Genomic DNA, 13,175 nt, shown 5'->3' with positions numbered 1-13,175 from the left:
CTGCCAGCGTACCAGGCGTGAGTGACTGCACTGCCAGACCACGAGCCGCGAGTAAGTGAACTGCCAGCCCACCAGCCGTGAGTAAGTGAACTGCCAGCCCAATAATCCATTCAGTCCACCCTCTCCCCCTTCTCTCTCACATAGTCTGTCATCTGTTTTGGGCAGAATTTCGGGCAGTTTCTCAGCTGCCAGCCTGCCAGGTCCGAGTGACTGTACTGCCAGGCCTCAGTGACTGAGCTGCCTGGCCTCAGTGACTGAGCTGCCAGCCCAAGAATCCATTCAGCCCACAAACTCCATACTAGCCCTCTGGAAACCAGTACCTTTGGCCCACAATACCCATACTAGCGCAACAGAAAGCGTACCCCCCCCCCCCCCCAACTGGCCAGCAATATTGGAATTGGTGGAGAGGTGGAATATTGCGTTGGGTGACCAGCCCTCCCATGTGATACTGGGACCCAACGGGTCCCACTTAGTCTAGTACTTTTATATGTTTCTATAAGATCCCCCTCATCCTTCTGAACTCCAGTGAATACAAACCTAGTGTTTTCAATCTTTCCTCATATGACAGTCCCGCCATCTCAGGGATCAATCTCGTGAACCTTCGCTGCACTGCCTCAATCACAAGGATGTCCTTCCTCAAATTAGGAGACCAAAACTGTGCACAATACTCCAGATGTGGTCTCACCAGAGCCCTATACAACTGCAGAAGAACCTCTTTACTCCTATACTGAAATCCTCTTGTTATGAAGGCCAACATTCCATTAGCTTTCTTCACTGTCTGCTGTACCTGCACGCCAACTTTCATTGTCCCACTACAAGGACACCCAGGTCTCGCTGTACCTCCCCCTTACCTAACCTAACCCCATTGAGATAATAATCTGCCCGCTTGCTTTTGCCGCCCAAGTGGATAACTTCATGTTTGTCTATATTATACTGCATCTGCCATGCAACTGCCCACTCACTCAACCTGTCCAGGTCACCCTGCAACCTCCTAATATCCTCTTCACAGTTCACACTGCCACCCAGCTTTGTGTCATCCGCAAACTTGCTAGTGTTGCTCCTAATACTCTCTTCCAAATCATTAATATATATTGTAATCAGTTGCGGCCCCAACACCGAGCCTTGCGGCACTCCACTCGCCACTGCATGCGATTGAGATGAAGATGAAAGTGTAGAAAGTATCTCGCCCTCTTCCATCCCCTTCTTTAACACTCAACTCCCACTCACCCCCTCCCTCTCTAACTGCGTTCTTCCCTTTCTCTCACTGTCTCTCCTTTTCCCCCACTGCTCCTTTCCCTGTGGTCACGACGTGGTCTCCTCTACATTGGAGAAACCAAACAGGCGTTGGGTTTCTACTTTGCGGAGCACCTGTGTTCGCTCCATGGGACACTCCTGAGCTTCATGTTATCTCATTCTGACTCTTGGATGTGGGAGTGACTGAACAGTCTGTGACTTCCTGCACTGTTGCAATGAGGCTCAAAGCAATCTTGAGGAATGGCATCTCACCTTCCATTTGAGCTCATGGCAGTCCTCTGGGCTTGAACTGAATTCAATAATCTTGGGTAACTTGATTCCTCTGTTAGTATCAGTTGCACATTTGTGATAATTGGGTTGGCTTGTTATTTTTAAATCTCTATCCAAAAGTGGAGGGCATGTCCATGCTGACCTGCCAGACATGTCTTGTCTGAAAAGCGTCTCCACCTGAAATGTCACCCATTCCTTCCCTCCAGAGATGCAGCCTGTCCCGTTTGTCTATCTTTGGTTTAAACAGCATTTGCCGTTCCTTCCTAGACATGTCTTCTTGCTCTGCATTTTGCAACTGCTACGATCTTTTGTCTATTTGTCTTTTTACCTAACCGCTCCTATTCACTCCTTGACCAGATAACTTTGTGTGCAGCTTATCCCCATGGTCAACTGGTTTTACACTATCACAGTCATCCACCCACCTGTGCAGCTTTACTAGTTTCTTTTGTCGCCTTTCTTTTGTTATTTCCTCTTGCGAACTATGAGTGCTGGATGAATTAGAATCATAGAGTGATACAGTGTGGAAACAGACCCTTCGGCCCAACTCGCCCACACCCACCAACATGTCCCAGCTACACTAGTCCCACCTGCCTGTGTTTGGTCCATATCCCTGCAAACCTGTCCTATCCATGTATCTGTCAATTGACCTTCTCGGCCTTTTGGCTAAGATCATGTGTAGTATCTGTTCTTATCTTACCCGGCAGGGGAGAGACCGTGATCAAAAAGGCGGTTCTCCCAGGACGGATCCGTTGCTACTTGAGTAAAAGAGACTGGCTGTTCTTATTAGAACAGTTCTGGCGGTCCTCCCGGGACAAGAGTCCTGGATCCAAATTGAAGGTCACGTCGGTGACGAAGAGTCTTGTCAGTTGCTGACTTAGAGGTGGATCCATGCTGGTTGGATAACCAGTCTAACACCTCATCCAGTCACAATGGCAGCAGCAACTGGAGCGGGAGTACAGGGTATCCGCAATACCCTGTGAGTTAGTGTGAAGGACGTCAGCGAGGGGGTTCCCTTCTCACGGGACCTGTTCGTGAAGAAAGTCTAGGAGGTCTGCAAATTCGAGGCCAAGGACATCTACTGCCTCCCGGAATTCCCGGGTAATGGATACTTTGATGTTACCTTCAAGTATCCGATGGGATGGCAGACATTGATGGAAGACTTCTGGGAGAAGGGGAATGAAGCTCCGCTGTCGCTGCTCTAGGTGCAACCGCTCTTCACCCTCCCCCCCCCCCCCCCCCCCCCCCCCCCCACGCAGAAGGAAAGGATGATCACGGTGCTCATGTTCAACCCACATGTGCCCGTCGTGGATGTCCTCACCTTCCTTGCTCGTTATGTCGAGGGAGCAGGGAACTGTGTGGATGTGAAGGACCTGTTTGGAATCTGGACGAGCAAGCGGCAAGTAAAAGTGAAGCTGAGGGTGGACGAGAAAGGAGCCATCATCCACCCTCCCTCGGTGTTCACTATCGGAGGTAACCGTGGGAACATGAGCTACGCTGGGCAACCCAGGCTGTGGTGTCCCATTGTAGTGCAGTTGTCTGCAAGAACTGCAAGCTGGAAGGCCACGAGACAAAGGACTGTCAGGCCAGCAAGAACTGCAACCTGTGTGGGGAGGCAGGCCACCTTTACAGGGCCTGCCCTAAAAGAGCCTGCACCTACGCACAGGTGACAAGAGGGGCTGCTGCCACCACCCCAGGGAGGGCGAGATATCCCTCACCACTACCAAGACCCCAGCAGAAGGGGAGAACAGGGATGAGGACAGCCCGACCACCTCGAGCCCCCAACCGCCGGGTGGAGACCCCCAGCCCCCTGTGCAGGAGATAGAGTCGATAGAAGAGGGGGAACAGCAGTAGGTATGGCAGGTGGTGAAAAGGAGGAAACACCGGAAGATTCTGCCAAGGCCAGAGTGGACGGGAACGTCGAAGAAAAGAGTCCTTGACCAGACCGAGGCCAGCAACCTCTCCTTGTCGGAGGATGAGGCGACATCAAGGACCCAACGACGGAGGCAGAGGAAGAAAATGGTTGAGGAAAAGGAAAAAGTCATGCCTATTGTGTGGTGGGAGATTGCAACCTTCACGTAGTCCGCCCTGTTTCGACTAATGCAATCAACTCGACGTGCAGAAATGGATGATCAAATAGAACAAGTTGTCCGACAACTTTAGGCTGTGCACGCCACATGAAAGAAGAAGATGCCTATTGTCCCCCAGCTCCAGGAGACTGGGAGCAGTGCAGCGCCCAATGGGCCCCAGCTCCGGGAGGCCGGGAGCAGCGAATCAGCCACCGTACCCCAGCTACAGGAGACAGAGGGGGCGGTGCGCCCAGAAGAGGGGCAGAACAAGGAGGGTCCCTCCGACAACAACCCCGGTTACGCCAGAGGGAACCCACCCCCCTCCTTGAGGATACTAGCACCCAGTACCTGAGCCCCGAAACAATGCTGTAATTCACCAAAGCGGTGGGCATGAGGGGACTAGATAACGGTCAGTGACTCTAAAGACAATGGAGCTCAAACTTGCATCTTTAAACGTGCACAGCCTTACAATACCTGGCCAAGGTCAAGGCAGATGTAACTTTTCTCCAGGAGTGTGGGTTGCCACACCTCCGCTGCTATCGGAGGTGGTCACGATGGTGGCGGGGAGGGAGTTTCACCATCACTGAGGTCAGGGAGGTTGTTGGGGGGGTGGGAGGTGGCGTCACCTGGTGATGGTGGTTGTAATGTGGTTCTCCGCTCTGGCTGATTAATGTGTATGCCTCATCCTTGCAGAGCGAGCGGATGGCCGTTCTCCAGCAGCTGGCCACGTCCCGGCAGCTCGTTCTGGCCAGTGACTTCAACTGCATAATTCTTCTTGTTCTTGCGTATGGCGTGTACAGCCTAAAGTTGTAGGACAACTTGTTCTATTTGATCTTATTTGATTGTGCACGCCGGGTTGATTGCATATGTCGAAACAAGGCAGACCACGTGAAGGTTGCAATCTCCCACCCCACTGCATCATTGATGCGGCTGGACGATCCGGCAGTGCCGACCACAGACTGGACAGCACGTCCAAGTTCCTGATGGAGATGGTAAAAGATGCAAAGTTGCACGACGCCTTCAGTGACCCTGCAGGCGGGTCCCAGCCGCGGTTCACCTGGTCGAGATCGGACGGTTCAGCCCGTTCCCGGATAGACTTCGTCTTCACGATGAAGGCCGTCACGGTGAGACACACCGATCTCACGCCGGTGTTCTTCTCTGACCACTGGCTCCTTCAGGCTTCCTGTCACCCACAGGAGGACCAGAAGGCAGGCAGAGGGACATGGAAGTTAAATGTGAAAGTGTTGACCCCAGAGAACGTTGAGGAGCTAAAGAGGGACTACGCACGTTGGAGAACGGTGAGGCCCCTCTTTGACTCCCGACACTCTGGTGGGAAACAACCAAGGAGAACATCAAGAGGTTCTTCATATTTAATGGGGTTCAGAGAGCAAGACAGAGTCAGAGGGAATTATGTCAACTCCAGACAGATTTGCAACACTGCTCCTTCTGCAGTCGAGGGGGGTGGATGTGAGGGAGGAACTTAGAGAGGTGAAGGACCGGCAAGCTCGGCTCTTTACCTCTGAATCCTCCAAGATCATCTTCCGATCCAGGGTCCGCCATGTGGAGCAGGATGAGACGTGCTCACGTTTCTTCTTCCATAAGGTTCACAGGGGGAGCTCTGTGATCAACAGCCTTAGGGAGGAGGACGGCTCGGTAGCATCCTCGCAGACAGACATGATGAGGGTCTGCAAATCCTTTTACACGGAATTGTATGACAGAAAGGCCACAGACAGCACCGCCTCCCAGAACTTCCTGTCCTCTATCACGGAGGTCTTGGAGGACAGCAAGCGGGAGAGTCTGGACCAACCACTGACCCTGGTGGAGCTGAATGGCTCCATCCGTTCCTTTGACTTGAGTAAAACTCCCAGGAATTTTTTTCCTGCATTGTAAATTTTTTTTCTGGAATAAAGTTTATTTGATTTTTTTTAAAATATAATGGCAGGAGTTTCTGGGAATAGTTCAGAAGACACAGAGAAAGAAATATTCTAAGGAGAGACAGAGGCGACCGTGTCTAATAAGGGCAGAGGACAGCATAAAACTAAGAGAAGGCATATAATATTGCTGAGATTAGTGAGAGCGTTAACTATAAACAGCATCACAGTCAGGACAGCAGAGACTGAGATACAGGGACAGGATGGGCAGGTTGGGATCATGAAGGATTTGATTGGGTAAATGCAGTCTTTTACCCAGAGGAGGGGTATCAAGAACCAGACAACATAGGTTTCAGGTGAGAGCAGGAAAATGAAAGAGGAACTGGAAGGGCAACAAAAAGGGCAAGAACGAACTCCAGGATGTAGGAGATTTTAGAAGGTTCAGAAGGATTTGGGACAAGCACAGGCATGTGGGACTCCCCCCTCTTCTCCCCCTACCACTGTGCTGTGGTCTGTGCTGCGGTGTTCCCTCTCTCCGTGTAATGGTGTGGTGCGTTAGGGCCGCTCCCGGTGTCCGTGCACGCGGGCAGGAGCCGCTGGAATGCTGCCCATCCCGGAACCAGCGGTGTCCCTCGCCAGCGGGTAGACAGTCAAGTCAATTCGAGAGAGTTTATTGTCATGTGTCCCAGATAGGACAATGAAATTGTTGCTTGCTGCAGCACAACAGAGTATTGTAAGCATAAATGCAGAACAATTCAGTGTGTTTATATAGCATTGACCATATATATACACATAAATAAACAGATAAAGTGCAATAGACTGTTATAGTTCAGTGTTTGTTTGATGGCGAGTTTAATAGTCTGATGGCTGTGGGGAAGAAGCTGTTCATGAACCTGGATGTACCAGATTTCAGGCTCCTGTACTGATGGCAGCGGAGAGATGAATGTGTGGCCAGGATGGTGTGGGTCCTTGATGATGTTGGCAGCCTTTTTAAGGCAGCGACTGCGATAGTTCCCTTCGATGGTGGGGAAGTCAGAGCCAATGATGGTCTGGACAGTGGTCACAACTTTCTGCATTCTTTTCCGCTCCTGGACGCTCAAGTTGCCGAACCAAGCCACGATGCAACCAGTCAGCATGATCTCTACTGTGCTCGGCGCTGCCAACGTCCCTCCTCTCGCTCTAGCACCCCATCTCCCTCTTCCCCATTTCCCTCATCCTCCTCCCCTCACTCCCATTCCCTGACCCAGCTCCTACCCGGGTCGCAGAGCAGCGCCAGGGCCTGGAACTCGGCCTGGTTCTCGTACTCGGCCCGGCCCTGGCTGTAGATGGCCAAAGCACTCGTGGACCTGGGCCTTGACGGAGCAGGGCTTGCTGTGCCGGGGGCGGGCTGAGCTAGAGCTGCCCGCAGAGAAGGAAACGGAGACTGCGCTGCAGGATGGCCATGGCTGGGCGGCCATGAGGAGTTGATACACCTTGACCAGGCCCCGGGCTTGGGCACATCTCAACTCAGCCGCTACCTGGGATCCAGTCCAGGCCCCGACTTCATCTCCGGGCTCGTCCCATTCCCCCGACCAAGGCTAGTCCTTGGTTCCAGTCCAGTCCCCATGCTCGTGCTTGGATCCGGCCCAGTCTCCGGGCTTGGCCCAGGGCACCACCCTCCCCACCAAGTACTGCGCGGCCGCAGCTCCTCGGGCAGCAGCGCCACTCCTGCACCATAGCGATCTCCAGCCGCCTGACAGAAGACGTGGCCAATCTGTGCGGCGATGGTGCCATGAACGGGCTTGACTGACAGGAGAGGAGGCCAATCTGTGTGGCGGCGTCTGACAGCATTACGATTTTTTAAACTTTAATATATTTTACAATATACCATCGATCGGAATGAAACATGTTGCACTCGCAGCACAGGAGAACGGCGAGTAAGCTGGCGAAAAATCGTAGTGCTATCACGTACCGGTTTTGCGCAATTAGAAAAACCACGCAAACCGGAAGAGCACAAGATCAGAGTGGATGGATGGATGGATGGATGGATGGATGGATGGATGGACGGACGGACGGACGGACGGACGGACGGACGGACGGACGGACGGACGGATGGATGGATGGATAATGTGCAAGTCAAAGAAAGCAGTGGAGCCTGAAAGTTGTTGGATTCAAGGGGTGGGTGGATAATACGGATGGGTTGGCGAGTTTGGCCAACTTAATTGCTCAGTCCGGGACGCCCATCGAGTTGTCCGATGCAATAAACAACAAGCCAAATGTTACAATCGGGCATAATATATTGACACAGTTAAAAGAGAGCGAGGAAATGGGGAGCCACAAATGAGCATTCTGGCTATTGCTATCAATAGTTAAATCTCAATATGAGAATCTTAAACAAAAAGAACAAGAAGTAAAAAACTTAAAAGACGAAATTGATAAATTAAAGGAGCACCCACTGACTCTGTCAGAGACAGTGGAGGCATCCAGAAACTGGGCAGTAGAGATGGGAAACTGGGCAGTGGACACTGCTTGTGAGTTGGCCAGACTCCAGCAAGCTGAGCCGGCTAAGCGCGTGGACTGGCAAGTTGACCCGAATAATGTCCGTTCACTAATGATAAGGGGGGAAGACATTAATACCTGGGATGGGGACATCTGGTATGATAACCACAGCGGGAAATGCAGTGGATCAGGGTCCCTACGTTCCCCCACCGAGAGACATACGACCCCTCCCTCCCCCCCCCTCCCCCCTCCCCCATTGGACGCAGCCGAGGAGGGGGCAGTGGCACTAAGACAATGGGCCCTGATTATGTCCTTGTATGACGACAACTGGAAATCTTTTCCCCTTCACCCTGAACCTAGTCCTCTGGTCCTCGATTCCCCTACTCTAGACAAGAGATTCTATGCATCTACCCGACTTATTCCTCTCATGATTTTATACACCTCGTTAAGAACTGGTTACCCCATTACATGAAAGATGTGGAGGCTTTTCAAAGGGTGCAGAGGAGATTTAACGGAATGTTGACTGGAATATGGGGTATTAGCTACAGGGAGAGGTTGGACAGATTTGGATTGTCATTTTAGAACGCTGGACGTTGCAGGGAGAGACAGGCAGACAGAGTGAGGGGGGGGCAGCAGTGAGGAAAAGAAGGGAAAGGGAGGGAAAGAGAGCGAGGAAAAGGAAGAGGAGAGAGTGTGGAGGAGAGAGAGGGGAGGAGAGAAAGAGGATGAGAGAAAGGGGAGGAGAGGGAAAGGGAGGAGAGAGAAGGGGAAGAAAGAGAAGGGGGGATAAGAGGGGAAGACAGGGGAGGGAGAGAAAGTAGGGAGAGTGATAGAGGTAGGGAGAGTGAGAGCGAGGGGGAGGAGAGAGAGAGGGGAGAGAGAGTGGGGGGGAGAGAAGGGGAGGGAGAGGGAGAAGAGAGAGTGGGGGGAGGGAGAGGGGGAAGAGAGAAGGGGATGGAGAGGGGGAAGACAGTGAGGGAAGAGCGAGAAAATCAGGAAGAGGAATAGCGGGGAAATAGAGAGAGAGGAGGAGAGTGTGAGATAGTTCAGTGGAGTGGAGAGTGGAGAGGAGGAATAGCCTGGAGAGAGAGTGAAGATAGTTCATTCAATGCTTTGGACGAGGGGAGAGAGTGTCCACAGACAGTGTGAGCCCCCTCCACATCCTCTCTGGGCTCAGTCCACCTCTGCTAATTATTGACCAGGTAAACAAGAGCTGGGTTCATAAACTTTACACAAGAGTTAACATTAGATGTTATCTCCCTGGCCCTAAACTTATCTCTGGACATCTAGATAACAAGCACGCCCACGTTAACTTCCAATTTATTGACCATAGCTCCATCATTAACACTATAATCCCATCCAAACCCATCTCCAAACTCCTGGGCCAAGGCGTACCCATCCCCCTCTGCCACTGGATCCTCTGCGTTCTGACCCACACACCACAGTCAGTGAGTATGGGCGACAACACCTCCACAGTAATATTCATCACCGGTGCCCCGCAAAGATGCCGCCCATTCTACCTTCCCCGGGAGTTCGGCTCAGTGATCGTCACAGCCGTCTACATTCCACCGCAGGCGGACACCGACGTGGCACTATCGGCCCTACACGATGTGCTATGTCGACATCAAAACAAGTACCCGTATGCGGCTATGGTGGTGGCTGGTGATTTTAATAAATCAAATCTCAAGAAGGTCATGCCGAACTTCTACCAACACATCACATGTGCCAGCAGGGGGGAGAGAACTTTGGACCACTGCTATACACCATTTAGGAAAGGCTACAAGGCCGTTTCACTCCCTCCCCTAGGAAAATCTGACCACGCTGCCATTTTCCTGTTGCCGGAGTATAAACAGAGGATAGTTCGGGAAGCGGTAGAGACGAGGGACATAAAGCGATGGTCCGACCAGTCAGAGGCCATGCTGCACGATGCACTGAGTGATGTCGACTGGAATATGTTCCAAGCAAGTTCCAGTGGCGTCAGTGAGTTCGCGGAAGCAGTCATGGACTTCATTGCAACAGTAACCGACAACATCGTCCCCACGGTAAGGGTAAGCACCTTTCCGAACCAAAAACCCTGGGTAGACAGATCTGTTCGTGTGGCCCTGAATGCTCGCACCGCTGCCTACAACTCGGGCCTGGCATCAGGAAACATGGACGTCTACAAGGCAGAGTCCTACCGACTGCAAAGGGCGGTGAAGGACGCAAAAAGGAGGTACAGGGACAAGATGGAGTTACAGATGGAGCAGCAGGACACCAGAAGCCTGTGGCAGGGGTTACGGACTGTAACCAACTACCGGAGCACCCCTCCCTCATCCACAAGTGCCGGCACCTCCCTAGCTGATGACCTGAACTCCTTTTACGCTCGCTTCGAGAGGGGCAACACCACCCCAGGTCTGCCGACTATCGACAATACCGCCAGCGGGCTGGCTACCGAAGCTGAAGGAAGGAATGTGCACACATTCTCGCTGTCCGAACACGACGTTAGGAGGGCTCTGACACGGGTGAACACGAGAAAAGCTGCAGGCCCCGATGGCATCTCGGGGCGAGTACTCAAGTCCTGTCCAGTGCTCACTACATTATTCAACCTCTCCCTGGACAAGTCCGTGGTCACTGCCTGCTTCAAAAAATCCATCATTGTACCGGTACCAAAAAATGCCTCCCCATCCTGTCTGAATGACTACCGTCCGGTGGCCCTTACCTCGGTAGTCATGAAATGCTGTGAGAGGCTGGTGAAGAATCACATCTGCGCCTTCCTCCCTCGGAACATGGACCCGTTGCAGTTCGCATACCGTCCGAACAGATCCACGGACGATGCGGTCTCCCAGGTCTTGCACACCGCTCTCTCCCATCTGGACAGCCAGAAGGGGGGCTACGTGAGGATGTTGTTCATAGACTACAGTTCAGCCTTCAACACGATAGTCCCCACCAGACTGGCCGGGAAGCTAATGGAATTGGGGCTCAACACCCCCCTGTGTGCCTGGGTCCTGGACTTTCTCACCGCCAGGCCCCAGGTAGTCAAGATGGGAGGGAATACATCGAAGTCCCTCACCCCTCACCCTGAGCACACGATCGCCCCAGGGTTGCGTTCTCAGCCCCCTATTGTACTCCCTGTACACACATGACTGTGTGGCTAGGTTCAGCTCCAACTCAATAATTAAGTTTGCTGATGACAGTGTGGTGGTGGGCCTGATCTCAGACAACGATGAGAAGGCCTACCGGGAGGAGGTGGCTGATCTAGCACTATGGTGCCAGGATAACAGCCTCCTCTTGAACATCAAAAAAACGAAGGAGCTGATCACGGACTTTAGGAGGGCACATCATCCGAGGACATACACACCCTTGAGGATAAATGGGGATCCTGTGGATAGGGTGAACTGTTTTAAATATCTGGGAGTCCACATCTCCGAGGATATGACACTGGCATCACACGCCTCAGCACTCGTGAGTAAGGCAAGGCAGCGCCTTTACCACCTCAGGCAATTGAGGAAATTCAGAGTGTCTCCGAGGATCCTCCAGTGCTTCTACGCAGCGGCGGTGGAAAGCATTTCGGAAATATTACCATCTGGTTTGGGAATTGCTCTGCCAAGGACAAGAAGGCTCTGCAGAGAGTAGTGCGTTCGGCCGAACGCACTATGGGAACTTCACTCGCCCCCCTGCAGGAACTATACAACAGGAGGTGCAACTCCAGAGCAAATAAAATCATGGGAGACCCCTTCCACCCCTGCAACGGACTGTTCCAGCTGCTACGGTCAGGCAAACGCCTCCGTTGCCATGCTGTGAGAACGGAGAGGTTGAGAAGGAGTTTCTTCCCAGAGGCCATTTGGACTGTAAACGCCTATCTCACCAGGGACTAACTCTACTGAATGTTTTTCCTTCCATTATTTATTATGTAAAAGAATATGTGTGTTATGATTGTGTTTATAATTTGTTTGGTTGTTTGGTTGTTTGTCTTTTGCACAAAAGTCCGCGAGCATTGCCACTTTCATTTCACTGCACATCTCGTATGTGTATGTGACAAATAAACTTGACTTGACTTGACTTGACTTGACTTGACTTCTCAGCCCACCACTACACTCTCCACACACTCACGACTCCATGGGCAAATTCGGCTCCAACTCCATGTACAAGTTTGCAGATGATGCCACTGTAATGGGACGAATCACGAACAACGATGAACAATGACGAGACAGAGTCAAGGAAGGAGATAGAGAAATTAGATTCATGGTGTCAGGGCAATAACCTCTCCCTCAATGTCAGCAAGACAAAGGGGCAAAATGGTTGAGAGAAACAGAAAAATAGATGCAGGAGTAGGTCATTTGGCCCTGCGAGCCAGCGCTGCCATTCAATATGATCATGGCTGATCATCTAAAATCAGTACCCTATTCCTGCTTTTACCCCATATCCCTTGATTCCTTTAGCCCTAAGAGCTAAATCTAACTCTCTCTTGACAGCTTCAAATTCCTTGGCATTAGTATGTGTATGAAGGTAGACAAATCTCCAGGGCCTGATCAGATATATCCAAGGACATTGTGGGAAACCAGAGAGGAAATTGCGGGAGCCCTGGTTGAGATTTACGAGTCGTATTTTAATACAGGAGAGATGCTGGAAGACTGAAAGGTGGCAAATGTGCCTCTATTCAAGAAGGGCTGCAGGTAAACTGCTGGGAACTATAGGTCGGTGAGCTTAACATCTGTAGTTGGAATGTTACTGGAGAGTATTCTGAGGGATAGGATATACAGGCATTTAGATGGACAAGGAATGATTCGGGATAGTCAGCATGGTTTTGCACATGGGAGGTCGTGTCTCGCAAATCTGATTGAATTTTTTGAAGACGTGTTAGGGCAGCATGGTGGCCAGCGGTAGAGTTGCTGCCATACAGTGCTTACAGCGCCGGAGGCATAGGTTCGATCTTGACTATGGGTGCTGCCTGTATGGAGTTTGTACGTTCTCCCCGTGGCCTCGTGGGTTTTCACCGAGATCTTCGAAGACGTACAGGTATGTAGGTAAATTGGCTTGATAAATGTAAAAATTGTGTCTAGTGTGTGTAGGATGGTGTTAATATGAAGGGATTGCTGGTCGACGCAGACCCAGTGGACCAAAGGGCCTGTTTCTGCACTGTATCTCTAAACTAAACTAAACGTGACTAAAAAGTTGATGAGGACAGAGATGTAGATGTATATATGGATTTCAGCATTCGACAAAGTTCTGCATGGTAGGTAGACACAAAATGCTGGAG

At 51.6% G+C, this 13,175-nt stretch overlaps 1 pseudogene; it reads left to right on the top strand.

Moving 5' to 3' along the window:
- Positions 1 to 2,167: 2,167 nt before the first annotated feature.
- LOC116967130 lies at positions 2,168 to 2,275 on the top strand (annotated as a pseudogene).
- Positions 2,276 to 13,175: the final 10,900 nt, after the last annotated feature.

This window comes from Amblyraja radiata, chromosome 38, assembly GCF_010909765.2.
Source record: "Amblyraja radiata isolate CabotCenter1 chromosome 38, sAmbRad1.1.pri, whole genome shotgun sequence".
NCBI classification, from domain to species: Eukaryota; Metazoa; Chordata; class Chondrichthyes; order Rajiformes; family Rajidae; genus Amblyraja; species Amblyraja radiata.
Note: the sequence above shows the minus strand (reverse complement) of the source record. Positions and strands in the feature narration are given on the sequence as shown.